General features: G+C 33.5%; 1 protein-coding gene and 1 long non-coding RNA gene across 10 annotated transcripts in view; one reads left to right on the forward strand and one right to left on the reverse strand.

Moving 5' to 3' along the window:
- LOC146996594 (uncharacterized) overlaps positions 1 to 20,874 on the forward strand; it is a 269,877-nt gene extending 249,003 nt beyond the window's left edge. For all 9 annotated transcript variants that reach the window (XR_015042288.1, XR_015042290.1, XR_015042289.1 and 6 more), the window contains one exon: positions 20,461 to 20,874. This is a non-coding gene — a long non-coding RNA (uncharacterized LOC146996594). The remainder of the gene's footprint in view (positions 1 to 20,460) is intronic.
- LOC146996596 (uncharacterized) overlaps positions 1 to 21,492 on the reverse strand; it is a 315,837-nt gene that overhangs the window by 134,514 nt on the left and 159,831 nt on the right. The window lies entirely within an intron of this gene.

The raw sequence follows: 21,492 nt of genomic DNA on the forward strand, positions 1-21,492 counted from the left end.
TTGTAGTTTTCAGAGAAAACTTTTCATGTAGAATAAAAGTTGAGAATAAATAAGGCCAACCTATTCTGTGTCTTTTATTCTTAAAGTTTCCTTCTTTGTATGAAGAAGTACGTTTATGTACTAAAACATTATGGACTTCTATATGTCTTATTACAACTTTACGCTTGATGGCATTTAGATTCTGATAAAATCTGTAGCAATAGAAAAAACTATTACAAACTGTCTTCGTCGTCACAAATTGTAAAAGCTCATCCATGATTCTAGTTGATCTCTCAGGTCCATTAATTTTATCTGAAAATATTAGCGAAAAATACTATTCTCATATAAATGTACTCTCAAATAAAGCGATCATTATTATTGTTATATTCCTAACTAAGGACATTTATCTTTTGTCAAGTAAGAATAAAAGTTATTCAAATATATATCTTCAAATATTTGTATAAGATTCGTACCGCACTAGTAAATTAATTAGCTTCATTTGTAGATTTCCTAGTGTATTATTCAAATTCATTTTTATGGTAATGAAAATTATACGAAATTAGTCTACAAATCATTAAATCATTACGTCTTCTTCAGAGTTCTTCTCGTAATAAGGATATTTGTCTCGCATATTTTTGAGACTTTTCCTTTAAAATAATAGGAAAAGATATTATATCTAAGAAACGTACTATGCATTTTGATTCAAGTTGTGTTTCCGAAATTGTATTTGAATTACTGTAAATCTTTTTAATAAAAACATACCGGGCAATTATAAGTTCATTCTTTCCTTGCAGCTTTTCATCAAGAATATTTAAATTTCAGTTTACGACAGCAGTAAATGCTTAACCTGTTACTCATGTATCATTAATTTACTAGTAGATGATTTATTTTTGTATATTTTTAGTCCGGCTTTGTCCCTGAAGGACTATTGTTTTCGTTTTGCGATTTTGCGTTGAATCACTATAAATGTCCGTTTCACTTTTCAAACTGTTGCCACCGAATGTTAGAGTCCTGCATTATATTTGAAGAAATTAAATAATGACAAATCTGCATAAATGTATGTCTATTTCTCGCATTGTGATAAAACAACGGTACATAGAGCCATCGAATTTTGAATGACGTCATCCTCCTACGAATATAGGCATGTGGAAGACCCAATTTGAAATTTGGAATTTGTTTTATGATCGATTTCATATTTTGTAAAACTTTAACGAATTTTTGATTAACAAGCTCAAGGATTTCAAAGCGAGCAATGGCAACACTCTACGGGAAAAAAAACTTTTGTATCTCCAGCGCGCGGAACTGTGTATCGGAAATTCTAAAGATAAGCTCATTTAAAAATTATTTTGCGACATTGCTATTGAGCTGAATTTTATGGTTTAAGTGCAAAGAAAATGTTATTTAATAAATAAAGGTAACAGGCAAAGCGTTAAAAATAGCCTCTTTGGACGTAATTTAAAATCTGAAACCTTTCAGATTTTTTTTTATTTATTTTTGTATCATGAAAATTTTGATTAAATTTATTAAATTAAAACTTTTTTTAATACATTTCCTCGATATAACTGCCTCACATCGTCATACTAAATATTTTATGTGTACTGACTTCAGTTCCTTCAGGAACAGTATGCAGCCCGCGGGCTGTCAGTTTGAGATCATTTCCCTACTGAAACTAGTAGAAATTTCGCAATCCCTCCGTCGGCGCTTCCTAACCTCTTTCATGTTTCGCATGTTGAAACTTCGTTTGCCCAAACCGCTACTTGCCTGTAAAAGTATTTCACTGCTTGAAGATTATGTGCTCGGAGAAACAAACTTTACAGTGATTTTTGTCATTGATTACCTAGCATTTCGCCTAAAAAACATACATCTTGAGCTTGATCCTGTAATAATTTTATGCCCTTTTATAGCTCTTTCATTAGCATATATTCTATTATATCTATTAATTTTATTATCATCAATTCTTCTACGAGGTCTATTCCAAAAGTATTGCTCTCCATTTTCTTCTGCCGCGACTATTCGTCGCACAGCGCTGTCGCTTACACGGCAGGGTGTGTGCAGTCTTGGGAACACAGCGCGACCAGTGCCAGTCGGCTTCGATCTCCTGGAGAGTCACAGTGCCTATTTCAGTGAACCTTGTGTGTGTGTGTGTTGGATCAAAATCAAGATGGAAAAAAAACTCATGAGCTTGATACTTGAAAAGTTTTGTTTCAAATTTTAGAAAACGCCGTCGGAGACTTTTCATCGGAGATTAATAAAAAGATTTCATCGTCATAAATTTAAAACATCCCTCAAAGGGCAGAATTTGGGGACCCTGGAGAACAACAAGACGGCTACGACGAGGTTACTAAAGGGCATCCCTGTTACGGACTTCTAGGACGCGTATAAAGCATGGAAATAGAAGTGTGTTAAAGCAGGAGAGATGTATTTCGAAGAATATTGAGGAATTGTACGAATCGGTTCAATAAATTCATTAAAAAGGGGGCGCATTAGTTTCGAGACATACCCCCTTGTATGTTTCATCATCGCATGTTTGTACTTGCAATACTGAACCTACCTGTAAAGAATCGAATTGCATATAAATAAAAGGAAATAATAGGACTTATAAATTCATCAAATAGATACCACTTTTATTAATGAACTGAATTAGGATGACTTAAAAAAAAGATTACCAAACTTTATAAGGTTATTTCTCCCACTTTCCTAGCGTGCCTTCGTGGTGTAACGGTAGCACGCTGGGCCGGTATTCCAGAGGTCCGTGGTTCGATTTCCGGCGAAGGCGTTTGCCTATTTTTCATCATTTCAGCTTCCAATTAACCTAATGACTGTACAACTTATCTCACTACTATTTAACTGAAACAATAGGGAAAACAGTAGTAACCAAGCGTCTCTCAAACGTCATTTCAAAACAGCAGAAGCGCCTACAATTTCAGAAGAGTCTCAATGATTTTCTCTAAATACCTAGGAATGAAAAATACTGGATCTGTATCATAACCAAATAATTTTTTTTTTTAAAAAAAAAAGGAAGTACGCTTTCTCGTCTCACGTGGATAAAGAAGATTTCCTTCAAGTTCAGAGTAAGCTGAAGACACTTGCTCCCTCCAGTCTGTTCGCAACACAGACACAGATGCATTTGGAGAATTTTAACACAATAATGAAAAGCAAGAATATAGTATCAAAAAAACGTATTCTAAAGAAATAAAAAACCTTAAGCTAGCCCTATAAATAATATCCCTAAAAACGATGGCATCAAGCACCATGGTGAGGAATATACGTACACTTTTTCAAAAGGACATATGCCAGCAGACTGGTCATACGGAATAAAGCAGATGCACATGAAGCACTGGAAACTATAAGTGTCAAGGGTCGGTCAGATATCATTGTAAGCTAACAAATATCATAGAAAATTGGAAGTTATGTAGCACACGAAAAATAGTGGTCCATCTGGATTGTAAGCACTTCACTTACAAAATATCAAATTCAGCCACCACAATCATAGTTAAACATTTTAAAGTTCGCAAAATTAGAGTCAGAAAACATTAATGAACTTCTTAGCAACTAATCAGCGAGGTGGAAGGATGCCTAGAATTACAAAATAAAACGGAAGCATCAGATGCATTAAGAACAACACTTCTCACCCAAATACCCAACATGTGTCTTCCCGAAGAGAGGTTCTAAAATACTTATTACCATAGTCTGCTCCAGCAAATATTTTCGGAAAATGTAAAGTTATGAGACGAAAACTAAACCGTATGATATAGGATGCTTTAAGTTTATTCCTTTTTCCGAAGCTAAGGAAACAAAGGGATACTTCTAAGCGTAAACCTGGAAAGAATTTTATGGCCAGCCTACAGACGTACATGGCGTATTGCACAAAATAGCAACGAAAAAACAAATCAATTATTCTACCTCCATTTGCAACCTAACCAAAAAACCTAAGGTGGTACAGAAGCATGCTTAATACAATAGCGGATGCAATATTTCCAAAAGACAGTACAATCTTGGACAAGCCATGGCAATCTCGCCCTCCTCCGGACCTTAATGGACGAAATCCTCTAGCGTATTGTCTGGGATCTGTGCCTAGGCAACCTCAGTACTGAGAGTAAATAATCAGTATTCACAAGACTAGAATCATTCGTTTTTTGCTGGTAGGTTCAGGCTTGGTAGGAACTGTACTGGTACTGCCTTTTCTGCCCCTTAATTGTGGAGACACTACACATTTGATATTAATGGAGTTTGATGTAAACTTTGACTGACTGCTTATGGGACCGAGTTGACTCCTGGTTTCCCTGATGCTGTGTATTACATTCTCGATCACCTCACAACCCTCAGGGGATGTATACATTCCCCCTGAGGACGCTGAGGTAATCTCAGTTTCTGTCACCATTTTCAAGGTAAGCAGATTGGTAGCCCAGTTCGCCTTTGATTTGTGTTTCAGTCTACCGTCTTGAGACTGAACATTCCGAGGTGGTTTCATTCATGTGATATTGTTCTTACTCCCAGGGGTAAGATGTAGTATTTCTATTTGCAAATTTCAACGAGGCTCTGCTGTTCTGGCTCTCCGAGACGATCGATGGGATCACTTCTGCAGATGAAGCATTACTCCTGTAATAACTACTCAATGTCTACTCAGTCTGTAGCTTCATTCTGTGGTGTACAGTAGCCAAGCCATGGCAGTATTTCATTCGGTCAGACATCGCTAAGCCAACACCATATGATTCAGACACGCGCCACTTGCATTAAAAGATTCAACTTCCTAAGAAAACATCTCGAGGACCAGTTTTAATTAACAATGCCATAATCGAAAACCATCGACTTTAGCAGACCATAATACTTTCAGAAATTCTTACAAGCTACTGCAATATAAAATTTTCCTCCATTACCTTTAAAAAGGCCAAGGTCTTCTGTTTCTCAAAGCAAAAATAAATAAATAAATAAATAAGTAAACAGAGATCCACAGAGTTCCAACTCTAGTTGTCCGTTCTGCCTTTTATCTAGCTAGGAAATTTGCGCTAAAAACAACAAGTAAAACCTTGTCTCACCATCTGCACAATTGAAGTTTCAATACTTGAATATTGCTTCTAAGTTCGAACATCAACAATCCACACCCTCGTGGACCCAAAAGATTGCATTCTGTCTAACAGGGTAACTGGATACCACAGTACTTGTATGTCTCGGCGTCCAAAACGTCTTCCGCACCCTCTAGTGGCTTACGCTTCTGCATATCGTGCGAAACACAAAATATTCCAGCAATATCATCCTAGAAAGTCACATGAGCAACAGATAACACTAAATAATGCAACTTGAACAAACAAATAATTACCTCAGGATAGACCACACAGGCTTCCATCAGTAGAGCACAGAACAGAGGTTGTTTAAAGTTTTCATGCGCTGGATTTATCTTGTGGAACTTAATATTCAAAGTCCTTCTGTGATCATTACAGCATAATCACTCTTCACATATCCGAAACAAAATCCACGGTGATCTTAATTCTTAAACAGGTAACCAAACTCACGAATAAGCCGAGATTAGTAATGAAGGCACATAGAAATAAAATCAACAAAACACTCGAGTACTTTGGACTGACAGGAGATCCAGATCTTACTTTTATACCGCACATAATGGACAAGTATCGTAGGCTAAGAACTGCATACAAACTTGTAAAAATCATAACCTATGCAGAGGCAATCTGCTCAAAATCAATGGGAAAGTAGAGCATACGAAGACTGGTTGCCATCAGTCTTGCACGTGCTTACCGTACAACGTTTTGCGTTCTCTTTTACGAGGAAATATTTGATTGGTTTCTTTGCTCACTTCTTTCTACTCTTTCGTTAACATTTAATCCCTATCTGATCCGTCATTACAAAATTCATTTTTAACATTTTATGTTTCGAAATGAATATATAATAGCCTAATTTATGTCATGAATTGTCCCCTAAGAATAAAGAAAGAACCTCAGCTTAAAGCAAAATAAATTTGAATACATTATAAAACCTGGTGGGATTGCTTAAATTTAATTTGACTAATATTATGCCCAAGAATAAAATAAATTTCCCCATTTCTATAAAAATATGAGCATAAAACTGTCTTATAGTAAATAGTGTCTTATAGTATAGGAAAATTTTATTTCCTCAGCTCTTCTGAATTTTTACTTAAATATATATTTTATTAGACGTATAAATTAATTCCGTTGCAGAATACTTATATTCTGAGTAAAAATGAATTATTAACTTTCAGAAAGTGCTGTATAAAAGATTTGAAATTTCACGCATTTATTGGGCATTAAAGAATAAATTTATCTCTAAAGGTTTTAATTTCCCAGTCCTTTTATGGTATGTTTTATAGATTTCTTAAATACAGAAGCACCGAATTCTGATCTATTTTTAAAGTTGTTCTACTGATATTCATGAAAATGATGTAAAATGCGTATTTTTTTGTGTTTTATATGCATTACAAGCAAATTACAGGCATTAAAATGCAAACGTGAATTGTTTAATTGTGAGCTTATTTGTTCACAATTAAGCACAATATATTAAACAAGCATATTGCTTATTTGAGCAAGCATAAATTCAAGCAATGCAACCAATGCAATAGAACTTCAGTTATGGGAATTTGGATGATTATGTACAATGTGTAGGTTATCCTAAAATGCTCGACAAATGTATAGCGTTTAAGCAATTATGGAAAAATATTAGATATTGCGAAATAGACTTGGTGATCTTTATTATCTTCTAGAAACAGGCTTAACAAAAGTAGTTAAAATAAATCAATTCCTTTTCGAAGTAAAGAACTTTTGTTTTATAATATTGTAGAGACATTAGGATTTTATTGGAAAAGCCGGAGAGATGAAAAATAAGCAAACGCCTTCGCCGGGAATCGAACCACGTACCTCTAGAATGCCATCTCAGCCTGCAGAACCTCTGCACCACGAAGACACGCTAGGAAGGCGGGAGAAATACCTTATAATATGCATACTATTTTTATGATATACATATGTTTCCAAATTTCAATCTGTTATTTTCTATTAATTTTATGGAATCTCTCGCGCTGTTTTACATGCACGAATTTAATCAAGGATAAAGTGTGGCATTTTCTTCTATGTGAATGTAGTATTTTAAATTAAAGTTTGCAGTAAAATTTATATTTTAAAATGGGTTAACGACTTGAATTTCAATAAATAATTGTTCGCCTTAAAATTAAAACGTAACTAATTATACCGTCAGTTCAAACAACTTGAAAAGGTTTTAGCCCTAGTTACCTAGATAACTGAAATTGCACTCTCCATCCAAATTTGCATCAAACCGAAAAAAGCTCTTTGGAGCAAATGTATTTAGATTTTCATTTTTATGCAAATAGTTAATTAAAAAATCAAGATTTTTTTTACGTCTGTTACAATTTTATTTAGTGTTTTTCATTTTTTAACATATATCAAATTTCTTAATTTTATTTAGAAATTTAGAACATTTTGATGTTGTAACATTTACTAACTCATTCATGCTGTATATAAATATCATCATAATCTTTTTCCTAAATTATGTTTAATATACAAAATACTCATGATCTGATATTAATGTGATTAAGGGAACGGTGGACTTTAAAAATTAGTTTTTTAAGTTTTTAATTTCTTGTTGAAAACACTAATATAACATTAGTTCATAAAATATATGTTCAAAATTTTAATTTATTTTAAATTAAAAAAATATTAAACAAATAACTAATTACTTTAATTAAAGATTTAAAATGCTTCATGAGGGCTAATTTTCAATATTTTTCCTAATTTTTCCTTTAAGTTAGTTATAAAGACTTGACAAAAGGTTTTCTGTATCCGTTATTGAATAGGATGGATCAGAAATTTTTAAAAAGGAATTTTGTGAACTTAAACCTAGTTTTCAGAAAAATATCGCTATTTGTTAAACATTATCACAAGTTTAAACTTCTTAATAACCTCATATCCAAAAATGCATACACAGATCTATTGTAACATGTAACAAGATAGTTTCTTCCAAATATCATTCATTTTGAACTAACAATGAAACGCATAGAGCATTTTTAAAGACATACGAACTGCGAAAACTTTTGTTTTGAGAAAACCGAGTTTAAAGTTTTTCTTCAAACTTACCTTTAATATATGGTCACGAGAAACAGCAAATTAACTTTAAATATGAATATGTAGACACAAGATAACATTTTCGTATCATTTAACTATTTTAGTCTCATAATATTAATATGAGAAAAATAAACATATCGCAAATTGGTGCGTGATTCGAAGTTAGAGGTAGAAACAATTTATGCATTATATCCAATGAAACATTTAAAGTTCACTCGCATCATATGTTTTACCTTCATTTGTTACATTTACATTATATTTTAATACTTTACAATGTTTTTTACTATTTCTGGGTTTTCCAAGCAGGTAAACGTCTCTTTTTTCTTTGGTTCAAGCGCGTTGATCACTCTTTTTTGGAACGTGTAGGGAAAACGAGATTGTTTCCTCTTGTTCTAGGCGTATAGCATTCACATAAACAAAGTTAAATTCATTAATAGTTGTCAATACTTTGACTTCTCTAGCCTTAATTTTTGAAATAAATACTTCTTTTGGGCAAATATATAAATTATTACATCAGTAAATACCTGTTGAAATACGTTTTTTTACATTTTTCTCCAAATTTAAAGGGCAAAGTTTACGTTTTTTACACATTTTAAGTGCTTTGAACTTCTTTAAAAATTAGAATATTTGAACTCGGTTTTTTGCATACGATGTAGTTATGTATATATGGAACATTATGAGATTTTAAAAAAATTAATTCAATATTTTGGTTAATTTTTAGCTATTTTAAAGTCCATCGTCCCCTTAATCTATAAACAATCCAAAACATGAAAAATTCCTTAATTTTGGATACATAGCGGTGTTTCGCTCATTGAATGATCTGTATTGAATGTTGAAATGTTGAAATTTTGTGTATGGGACTGATATAACATATGAAACATTGTTTTTGTTTATAATCGGCTGCACCAAACGTACCTGTATATATATCCACTCTGTTACACAGCTTAGTGGGCTTATAAGGTATGTCTCCCGCCTCCTTAGCACGTCTTCGTGGTGTAGTGGTCAGCACGCTCGACGCGTATTCGAGAGGTCCGTGTTTTGAGTCTTCGAGTCCGTGTTTCATCTCTCCTGCTTCGAAATTACCTAATGTCTCTAAAGCGGGGCCCGAACTACAAGGTGGCGAATGATAATTGTTAACCACTAGGATTTGGCAGTTGGGTCTCCTAAAACCCCAAGTGACAAGTGACGGAGGACGCAGGCACTGTCACTTTACCATTAGGTTAATCGATATAGCACCGCGTCCACCCCTGTCTAGAGACAACACCAAAAAGAGGAGATCTACACATGAGAGCCCCCGGCGCCGAAGCCCAACGTCGGATCCAGGCCCCCGTGCCGTTCGCTACCAAAAGAGCCACTGGGAATTTATTAAAAATCAAATAAAAAATCTCCAAAGCCCCAGCCGCCCTTTAAAAGAGGGGGGTCTATAAGGTATTTCTCCTCGCCTTCTTAGCATGCCTTCGTGGTGTAATGGTCAGCTTGCTCGGCGCGTATTCGAGAGGTCTAAGGTTTGAGTCCCGATGAGGACATTGCTCATTTTTCACATCTTCTGCTTCGAAATAATCTAATATCTCTACAAGTAGCACCCGAATAAAAAAGGTGGTGGATGATGATTCCCTTGATCTCCAGTTGCCCTTTAAAAGGGGGTATTTCTCCTGTTTACTTAGCATGTCTTCGTGATGTAATGGTCAGCACACTCGGCGCGTATTCGAGAGGTACGAGGTTCCAATCCCGGCGTGGGCATTGATCATTTTTCATTACACCTGCCTCCAAATAGCTCAATGTTTGTACTGCTTAGTTAAAGGCAATACCGAAATCTATGCCACTAATACTGGTAATCTCATCGAGGTGGAAACAGTTGAGAAAAAGTGTATTTGGCAATATTTATACATCTTATATACTGCGTTTAAGGGGTATCAGAAACCCCTATACCGTTAAATTGGCCATTTTCGATGTACCTTTTCTCAAAATCTGCTGTAGATACAAGCTTGAATTTTTTTCTGTAATTCAAGTATACCTATCTGATTATACTGAAATGAGCTTTTGAAGCATTTTGAATTTTAGAGTAAATTGCAGAATATTTTGTTAAGCATAGTAAAATTTAGCACTTTTCTCACACAAAAAAAATTTAAATTTTTTTTTCAAAGTTTATTACAAAAAGCTCATTTCAGTAAATATTAGGAAACCTAATAAATAAGCCATAAAAAGTTTAGATAATTGTGAGCAGTAGTTCCTGAGAAAAGGTACATCGAGTATAAAAATATCACGTTTGGAGAAAAACGCGTTTTTATGTAAAACTCCTCATTGATCAAAGCAGTAGATGACAAATTAAAACTAGATTTTTTTACAATTCTAACTTTCATAGAGATTAAAGAATGGTATTTTTAGAAAGATACAAGCGTAGAGAATTTGAAAATAAAAAAATCCGAAATCACAATTTTTTGAAGATTTTGGGGATCCAACACCCCTTAACTATAATATAGTTTCTTGTTCTCCGACAGCATATCTGACACTGACTTCTTTAAGTCTTTGATTTATAATTTTTTACAGTTTTATGTGCATACATTAAAAATATCAAAGAGAATATCAAAAATGAAAATATCGATGACAGAACAGAAGTACTGCGACTTCATTTTAATGTTCATAAATACTTTAAAGGTGTAGCTATAAAGTTATGTAGTCAATCTCAACATCAACATGAACAATTTTATGTAAATTTATAATTAATTATTTTATGTTCGATATTTTATGCAATGAAAGGACTTATTCATCCATTATTTATGTTACAATTTTTAGATCACAGTTACATATCATACATTTTTGATAGTTAATGTTAAATGCATTCCAGATATTTCTCTAGCAAATCTTTTTCTTGGTAATAAGGAAGTTTAAGAACATCTGAATTTTTCCAGCCCGTACCCTCCGGAAATGTCAAAACCAAATCTCAACAAAATGGCAGGTATGCTTTCCTATAGTAAACTTAATACAGAATAGAAGCCGTAAGTCGGATTACCATTTCGAACCACAAACATATTCGAAGTTTTGCAACGCCAAAATAAGCTTCTTGCTGACGAAGCGCAATATGTTTGGAAACAAACTCTCCTTTAAAAAAAAAGTGAAAATATTGGAAACTATTTCGCTCTCTGAAATATTGACAACTATTTCTCTGCATGCCTTATAAATTGTGTTAAACTTCTCCAGCTAGAAGATGACATGTCTGAACACGCCCTGCTGCTAGCTCATTGTCATTTATAAAAAAAAAGGCAGTGATGGAGAAATGCTATTGGTTTCAGGTCACGTGTGGGCTTCCAAAATGAGCCATGTTTTGTGATTTCTTTCTCACATTTCTTTATCACCAGAAGCTCAGCTTAGCTTCACGAAAGTTCAACGTTATGATATAACAGTGCATCACATTTACAGCAGAATCAAAAACTTTGTATTTACTGTGATTTATAAAAGGCCGCTTGTATGAATGTATTCTTCGAGTCGCTTGGTTAACTGTTAAACTAGAAATATACAAAATGTTATCCTAATTTAAAAGTGAAATAAATTTATACTTTGTCTATTTCCTTACACAGGAATATTATTAAGAAAATTTTTTAATTTTTTAAATGGACCTGAAGAAAGCTTCCATTTTTACTTTCTTGTACGAAGTAAAAAGGAAGTATTGTAATCGCGAAAAGTTTCAGACGTTCATATTTCAACAAAAATATCCATTTTGACCGCTCTCGAATGCAATTTAATGATGTTTTTGCGTGATATCTGTACGTAAGAACAGAATAAAAGACTCATTTCCTCCCCCCCAAAAAAAAAACTGCTTTAAAATGAATTCTGAAGAGAATTTTTCGGGGCGTCTGTACGAACGTATGTACGTACGTACGTATCTGGCATAACTCAAAAACGAGAAGCCTCAGAAAGTTGAAATTTTGTATATATGACTACTATAACATGTAGATGTGCACCTCGTATTTTGGTTTCAATCGGCCGCGCCAAACGTATATAAATCTATATATATATATACATATATATCCACTCTGTTACCCGGCTCAGTTATCTCAGTTTCTTTACCCTTATATGTTTGTAAATTGTACATTTTTTGCTTTAAAAATGATTGTATTATGTTGATTTTATCTTCCGTTTAAGGTTTTCATGCCTTTAGTAAATCTATGTGCAATATTTTTATAATTATCAGCAATTTTAAAGTTGTCTAAGTGCCGCTAAGCCTTTTTTTTATGGTGGCCATTGTTTGCTTACATTTGAAACAGCAGACTAGTGGATTTGTTGCCAATCTACAGAAACGTAGCTTCGCAACAACAAAGATAACGCCTTCATTTATTATTGCCAATTAAATCATGCTTAATCTTTTCTGGCATTTTTTCGAGGAAATAACTTTTTAAGATTTACTTCGTAATTTTTAATATAGATATTTTGAGTTTTTATGTATTTTTGCCTTCTCGCGAAGTGAGAACTGAATTAATTAAATGAGAAATACTCAATCGTCTGTTGAAAACTGTTTCTTTTTTGTTTTGTTTGCTTAATTTCTTTTATACATCATTCTAGCTTTATTATAGGTTTTGAATAGAACATGTGGCAACGATTAGATAATTCTATTCTTTAAATGATATAAATTTTGTGCATTATGAGTTATAATATGAACGAAATATATACGTTAACTGTATTAATACTGTTAAGTGAATCGAGCGCAAGAGTGTCGCTATGGTAAACAAATACTAGAGTGAATTTTAAAGAATGCATTTATTCTATTGTGGCTTATGCGCTGCCGGCGAAGTAGATTTAATTCAATCGAATAAGTTTAAATAAAATGCAAGAAAAAATGCTTATATTTTAATACTCCAATTTAATATTCCAATACAAGGAAGTCATGTTGTGTACAGAGCAATTTTCCCAGAAGGGCAAATAATTTCGTTTCGGCACTTTGCGTCGTGCACTATAAAACTTCGTTTCACGTTTCAAATTTTTGCCATCACATATTAAAGCCCTGCATTATACTTAAAGAAAATTAAATGACGAAGAATCTGCATGAATGTATGTATGTATGTTTCTCGCACTGCGTTATTTTATTAATCGACATTACGAGACCTTACCTAACGCTCCAATGCAGATACCTTTTATATAATCACTGAATAAGATTTCGTTTCACTTTTCCCTCCTGTGCCATCCCTGTATGCATCACGTTTCGCTACCGCTTCGCTCTTGCGACTTGTCGCTGCTTGCCATCTTCAAAAATATATTTGCTAAGTTTATCGTTATCTACATAAAATATTATTTAGGAAAATGGCGCTATAGCATGTATTCTGTTTGTCTTCAGTTTATGAAAAATGTGTTTCAACCATGACTCAAAAAGAAATAATTGAATTTGACCATGTAAGCAAGTTTCTTTTTCGTTTTTATACATCTACAACGCCACCAACATTTAGAAGTTATTATATATATATATATATATATATATATATATATATGTAATAATAAAATTCCATAGTCAAAAATACACTTAAAATTCTAACTGTATGCTCTTTTCAATTTTAATGGCGACGGTCTCTTATTTGAAAGTACGTGGAATTAAATCCACAGCCCCGTAGTCAAGTTGTTTTTCCCGTCTTTTCTACACATGCAGTTATAGAACGTTCTGGAGATATTTAAAGCGAACTGGAATGGCTGACGAGGCTGACGTCATTTCTTGGAAGCTCCGCCTTTCCAGAAGCTCTAAAAGGACTCGCAGAGGATCTTTTCTTTAATGTCTCGGGGTCTTTTCTTTAATGTCGCGATGCAGTAAACTTCATACAAAAAGTTATTAGTAATTCTTTTTTATTTACTCCGGATATCTGATTTTGTAACTGCTATTTCTCCTGAATAATAATAAATGGATCCTGTTTTCTAAACTTATCGTCTGATAATTTAAATTACGACTACATCTATGATTCTTCACCAGTCTCTTTGTTCTGGACAAAAGCTGGTACATCACATATATGTGTGTGTAGTAATTTCCTGATAACTTCAATTCATTATGTTTGGTTCAGATTTTCATCTTTTCGTAAATGCCTACATCATTCCTTATTTATTTGGGTAAAACTGTATGTTAAATGAACTAGAATGCCTAATTCTAACTACAGGAATACGTTTGGAATTATCGCAGGTGCTCCAGCAGCTTGAAATGTACCTACGAAATATGAAAAATTTGTACTTTCAAAAGATCTACGCCGCGATTTAAGGGGACGGTGGACTTTAAAATAGCTAAAAAATCGACCAAAATATTGAATTTGATTTTTTACTCTCGTAATATCCCTATACGTAACTACGTCGTATGCAAAAAACCAAATTCAAATATTCTAATTTTTAAAGAAGTTACAAGCAGTTAAAATGTATAAACAATGTAAACTTTGCCCTTTAAATTTCGGAGAAAATGTAAAAACAAAATGTATTTCAACAGTTATGATTTATATATTTGGCCAAACGACGTGTTTATTTACAACAACAAAGGCTAGAAATGTAGAGATTGACAACTATTAATGAATTTAACTTTGGTTATGTAAATGCTATACTCGTAAAGCATGGAAAATCTCGCTTTCGTTGCAAAAACGCGGTATCAGCGTCGCTTGAACCAAAGCAAAAAGAGAAGTTTACCTGCTTCGAAAAAAAAAAACAGAAATAGTAAAAAATATTGTAAAGCATTAAAAGATAATGTAAATGTGACAAATGAAGGTAAAACATAGGGTGCGAGTGAATTTTAAAAGTTCCGTTGGATAAAATGCATAAATTGTTTCTCTCTGTAACTTTGAATCACATACCAATTTGAGATATGTTTACATTTGTCATATTTAATATTATGAGATTAAAAATAGTTAAATGATACGAAAATGTTATCTAGCGTTTACAAATTCATATTTAAAGTTAATTTGCTGTTTCTCATGACCATGTATTAAAGGTAAGTTCGAAGAAAAACTTTAAATTCGGTTTTTACAAAATAAATTTTTTGGCAGTTCCTACGTTATGAAAATGTTCCATGCGACTCATTTATAGTTCAAAATGAGTGATATTTGGCAGTTATCTTGTTATGTGTTACAATAGATCTGTGTGTATGCATTTTTGGATATGAGGTTATTAAGAAATTTAAACTTGTGTTAATGTTTAACAAAAGGTGACATTTTTCCGAAAACATTTTCTTGTTGAAAACACAAATACTTAAAAAACTAATTTTTAAAGTCCACCGTCTTCTTAAAGACCGTATTACACATTAAGAAACATTTCGGAAAAACGTTGTTTAATGTAATTTTTCTGCTTGGTCACGCACTATAAAAGAGCAAATCACCCCAGACTAATTTTAGGCTACCATGTAAAACGAAAACTGGTGCTCCATGTTAAACACTGAGACTACAAATAAACTCTCATTCAAGTTCTTTGGTTCGGTGTTGAGAGATCATTTGCTGAAAAATATAGGATCCGTACCATTTTGGAGCGACAAGTTAAAAAATCGTGAGATTTTCATTCTGATAAAGCCGGTGAAACCGTTGTCAGAAACAATTCTTCGTTCTAAACAGGTAGATGTGAGATAGAGCTCTTGCACTACCATAAGAGTGAAATAGAAAAAATCTGAATTATTTAGACCATGTCTTTCAGCACACTACTGTATGGGCTAACTCTAAAGCTGTATTCATACCTTTTCAAATCTTTAACCTTTGTGGCAATGTATCAAAAATGGGACATGGATTGTCACGTAACTGTGAAATTTCTAAAGCGTAGTTTGTGTATTTAGCGTAGACTTCACTGAATTATCCTTCACTGAAATCGGCAGCAATTTCATGTACTGTAATCTATGACACACAATACCATTTATACAGTAATAATGATACATTCTTGACATTATTACAATCTAGAAAACACAAATTCATCAACGATCTGCAACTTTGTACGATAAATCCTCCAAATAATACGTTCAAAACGCTGTTTTTTTTTTTTTTTTTTTTTTTTTTTTTTTTTTGTAAATTTTAAATTAATGCTTTCTCTCCATCAGAGCTATTTCCGCGGTTGTTGGACATTTTTTGCTTTCCAATATCAGCAAAGAAGCTAAAACGTAGTTTTTTTAAACGGATGTTGGCAGTTCTGGGAAATACATTCAAAATTCACACAGGAAACTATTCTGTGAACTTCAATTTCCTCGGGAAAAAAGTTCCAACATGTAACTTTAACTTTTTTAATAGTTTTTCTTTTACTGTCTTTTGCTTGTCACTTGACTTTTAAATGCGCATTATACAGTATTTGAAATGGCAAAGCTAAAACTAAGTTTATATTTACAAGAACATTTTTGTAAAAAATCATTAAAATATTAAACAGTAGACGAACTGTAAAATTTTTCTGATATGTCATTATGCCTTATCAACCTGTTCTTTAAAGTCTTTTCATTTGCATAATGGGAAAACGTTGAAATATTTCCATTATTTTAGGACTATCATTTGTAATCCTTAATTTAAAAATTAGCCTTGTTAAAATAATTTTAAAAACTGCTCTTCTATATAGAAATTCTGCAAAAAAAGAAATAAATTTTAATTGTTCCTTATTAGTTTCATAATAGCTTCATAAAAAATATTTAAAAATTGTTTGTGTGTTTGACGATCTACGAATTAATAGAACTTTTCCTGCTGGATATAATAAATTCTCTTTTTCTTATTAACATAATTTAAGAATTATTTCTTTTTTTAAATTACTATCCATCTTTATTGTCTTTTTTCCTTAAATTTTGCTCTGCAAAAGTAACGTTCTGAGGAGAATTAAAACACTCGGTTCTTTAAATTATCTTCGAGTAGATTTCCAGTACTCTGTTAATCACGCATCATCTCTGACATATGTAGTTAGCTTACTCTCATACGCTTTTGGGGACTTTTAATTAATTTTTCAGATTTTTTTAAAATATATTTATTTTTGTTCAAAATATATAAGCTGTATATTATTTAATTTTCCACAATGTAACCTGCGGAGTTTTCCGTTTGTTCTTTATTCTATCTTTCTGTATTGATTACCTCAATGTTATCTAAAACAATGACACTGTTATTTCACTATACTGTCTTAATGCAAAACATTAAAAACTGGCGTTAAGAATAAACAAATAAATGTACTGAGATACTTCCTAATTGAAACAACATAGCACTAAAATTAATGGTAAAATATATAAAGTAGTTGGTTCATTAACTGTTTTTCTTCTTAATACGATTCCAAAAAATCATTAACTTTAAAAGGAAATTTTGAACATTATATGTAGTTATTGATTAACGACAAAAAGGGTTTCAGAATTATTTCCGCATTTATTTCAAAACTTAATATTTTGAAAATATCTTAGTAGAAGTATAGATTTATCAATATTTGTGTAAGAAATCATTTAACTTGGTAAATTGGTAAATATTCTATCATTATCGGAAAAATATCTATTATTTAAATATAACAGCCATTTGAATTACAGCTTTGCGGCTAACTCTTTCTCTTATACATACTGCATGCCCTAGAAATATTAATATATTAACCCGCATTTCCTCATCGTCCTAAAGCCCACCAGCGGCCGAGTGGTAAAGTCGCTGAACACTAGTAGTTCGGTCCGAGGTTCGGATCCCGCGATCGGGCTGGCTGCATGGGTGTTTTCGTGGTTTTCCCCATGTGTAACGTGTATACGATCCAGTTTCCCTTAGAAAGTCCTCCACGAAGGCATCCCTCCTCATAGGCAGATAGCCCTCGAGGCTTTGTCGTAATTAAATAACTTAACCATCTTCCTAAAAATAGGAAAGCACACATAAAAATGGTCTTCGTATAAAATCTTTGAAATAAATTAATTAAAATTAAAAACGAATTATTATATAGGAGTCATTTAACTATATATTTGTCTTTATCGCAAGTTAGAATTAATATAAATACTTTTTATAAAATTTAGAAGTTTTAAAATACTTTAACTTATTTTTTTAATTTAAAAAATTAATTTAACTTTTTTTAATTTTAAAAATTAAAAAAAAAATAATTAATCTTTTATAAATTTTTATAAATTTTAAATTAAAATTTGTTCGTTAAAAAACTTTCGCAGATTTTTTTGCTTGTGTTTTCAATGTGCAAGTTTTTTAAAGTTTTGAGCTCCAAGAAAAATATGCATATAAATTTATTGAGGTGATATTCTATACTTTCATGCTGGTAAAAATTATTGTCAAAACGTTTTACCTAAGGGATAAATTTTCCTTGCATTTTTAACTGTCCTAAAAATAGGACGACTGTAAAATCCGCTACTACATAATCCCCATCCGTTTGTAAATGCAGATTAATCCTTTATTTCTCTGTTACATTCCAAACATTGCTATTCTACAACTAACCCAAGCACTTTAGTCTAGCTAGTAGGTGCACGTCTATTGACAGACAAGTATGTGAAGTGTGGGGGAGGGGGTTGAATAAATGTTTTAAACACTGACTCATGAAGTCAGTTTGTATTCTGAAATTCATCAAAGTAGACTAAATTTCTCTCTTTTTTACATACTGGAATTTTGCAATTTCTTTTGGAAAATTATTTTGATGTTAGTACTATGTAGCGTAAACTTTTAACTGCGCAGTAAGCCTTGGATTTTTTGTGGACTTCAAATCACTGTGATTTAGTCGACATAGACAATGAAATAGTGATTTTACCTCCGGATATCGATGCACTGAGTAATACAGAGGAGATCGATGATTCATCTACAAGAGAGATGGAAGAAATAATGTGTGATGAAGAAAGTCCTAAAGAGGTTGCGGGCACTATTGAAATTTTAGTTTCAAATACCAATCAAGAACATGATGTAAATCTCAAATGGATAAAATGTGAACCCAAGTTCGAACGTATTCCGAAGACTTTTCTTTATGTTGCTTCATGGAAGTTCAAACACTTATTTAGTGATGACACACTGGTGTGCAAAACTTAAGCAACAATGTAAATTTTAATCAGATAGCCATTAAATTGTAGAAAAGGTGTTCTTGCGTTCAGTACAATGAACACGCAATTGAGTAGAAAGGTCATATGTATGCAAATGTCAAGAAAGAAACGTCACAGGCGACGTGAGCGTAACGCAAAACTCGTGCTCAACTCGAGACTACCATAAAAGGAAGAAAGGAGACGCAATTAAAGACATTCGCTGCAAGTACAGGGAGTTCTTTCGTGAAATAAGGCTAGAAGAAATGATCGGGATGACTTCACACGTGGAAGAATGATCGAAAATCTGGAGTAGGGGAAGTGTTGCCAGTATAGCTGAAGAGTTTGGAATCGACAAAAGTGTCGTTTCGCGCGCTTGAAAAGCCTTACAAAGCATAGGTACGGCGGTTAGAAAGGTTGGTGATGGCCGCGCAAGGAAACCAACTGCATTGGATGACCGATATATTGTCCTGCAGGCGAAAAGAGCCCGAAACCAATCACCCCACTCCATAGTTCAACAACTGTGTACAGCAACCGAGGCGACAAGTGTCGCGGTTTACTGTGTCCAGACACTTTCACAAAGGTGGCTTATTCGCCTGCCGTCTTGAACGCTGCATCCCTTTGAAAGTTGGCCATCGGCGTCACCGTTTACAGTGGTGCAAGAAGCGCAAAAACTGGGCATTTCGTATCCTCCTTACGGATGAGAGTCGATTTAGTGCCACAAGCGATTCTCAACACAAACTGATTTGGAGAGAGGTCGGGATACGTTTTAATCTCAGTAACATCACGCAAAGAGACCGTTACGGTGTCCTGAAGATCTCGTCTGGAGAGGCATTATGCTGAACGGGAGGACAGAGCTCCACGTTTTCGACAGAAGTTCTGTAACCGGAGATTGCTATTGTCAGGAGGTGATCCTTCCCCATGTGCGTCTGTCCCGAGGTGCCATTGGAGCAGATTTCTTTTTATGGATAACAATGCGCGGCCACACCAGACTCCTGCTGTTCAGAAGCTACTGAAAAGTGAAGATATTACTCGAATGGATTGGCCTTGTGTGCTGTCCTGATTTAAATCCCGTAGAACATGTGTTGGATGCTTTGGGGAGATGCCTTGTGGCACGATTACATCCTCCGGGGAACACCCAGCAACTGAAACAGATGCTGATTGAGGAATGGGCACTCTTACCTCAAGATCTGTTGGACAATCTGGTGCTGAGTATGGAAAGACCGTTGGAAGCAACCATTGCAGTAAGGGGAGGGCATATCCCATAGAAAGGAACATCTGCTTGTTGTTCTTCTTCTTGTATAGACAATCATGTATAACGATACTATGAGTTCAATAAAGCCTATTTTTGTTTGATTTCATACTGTATGCATTGTATTCATTTTTAGCGCAATTATGCTTTCGTCATCGTTTAAATACATAATGATGTCTCTTAATTCTGAATTTCATGTCTCTCAGGTGATTTCTCGTGGAGTTATGCGAAAAAGAACACCTGTTGCTTACGATTTGCACACCAGTGTAGTAAGAACTTGCTTGATTTTTGAAGACTCATAACAGTTGCCTGTTTCGGACTCTCTATCCCAAGAAATTCATCTTGCAGAAAACTGTGTTCAACGAGTTAATGAAAATTTTCTAAAGCTTCAAAATGAACATGTGAAATTGTGAAAAACCCAGAAAATACACAAAGATGCCAGCTAAAGATCTGGGCAGCAAAACCAGCAATTATCGGTAAAAAATGTAACGTTGGACTATGCTTAAGGTGCTTTCTCCCATTCCATCTATGTAAGAATTTTTTGCAGTGGATTATACCATTGTCCTATTTTTAGGACAGGCTGAATTGATCAAACTAATAAAAATTTGGTAATGTTTTTGGTTTTATTTAAGTTTTGGTTTTATTTTATATGTATACATAAACTTAGAGAAACACATATTTAAGAATTTATAAAAAATATAATTTTCTTCAATGCTTGGTGTGATGGAAATGACATCTGATAACAACGAATAACGTCTACATGTACACAAGTAATTTCGGCTGCTTAAGGTAGCATCAATGTAAAGAGATATTAGAGCAGTCGCTGATGTAAATTAACCTAAACAAATACTTTGCCCTTCAGGACTATTTGTCGATAGTCTTCGTGAAACATTCAGTGAAGTCTTCATATTCGCTTCACAGCACTCGAGTGCTTTGCCATGATTGATCAAACAAGCAAACATATAATAATGTGCTCTTATAAATGCTATTGTAAATGACGTTTAATTTTGAAAAACGCTGGAGTACAGATAGTACAACAGAGACAAATACACTGAAGTGACAACAGTCATGGGATAGCAATATGCAAATATACAGATGGCAGTAGTATCGCGTATAAAATGTATAAATGCGAAGTGCTTTGGCAGGGCTTTCATTTGTGTTCACGTTATTTATGTGAAGAGGCTTTGAGGTGATTATGGCCGCACGACGAGAATTAACAGACTTTGAACGCGGAATCG

The sequence above is a fragment of the Stegodyphus dumicola genome, chromosome 7, assembly GCF_044657685.1.
Source record: "Stegodyphus dumicola isolate Sdum_Otavi_A_Nest chromosome 7, ASM4465768v1".
Classification (NCBI taxonomy): Eukaryota; Metazoa; Arthropoda; class Arachnida; order Araneae; family Eresidae; genus Stegodyphus; species Stegodyphus dumicola.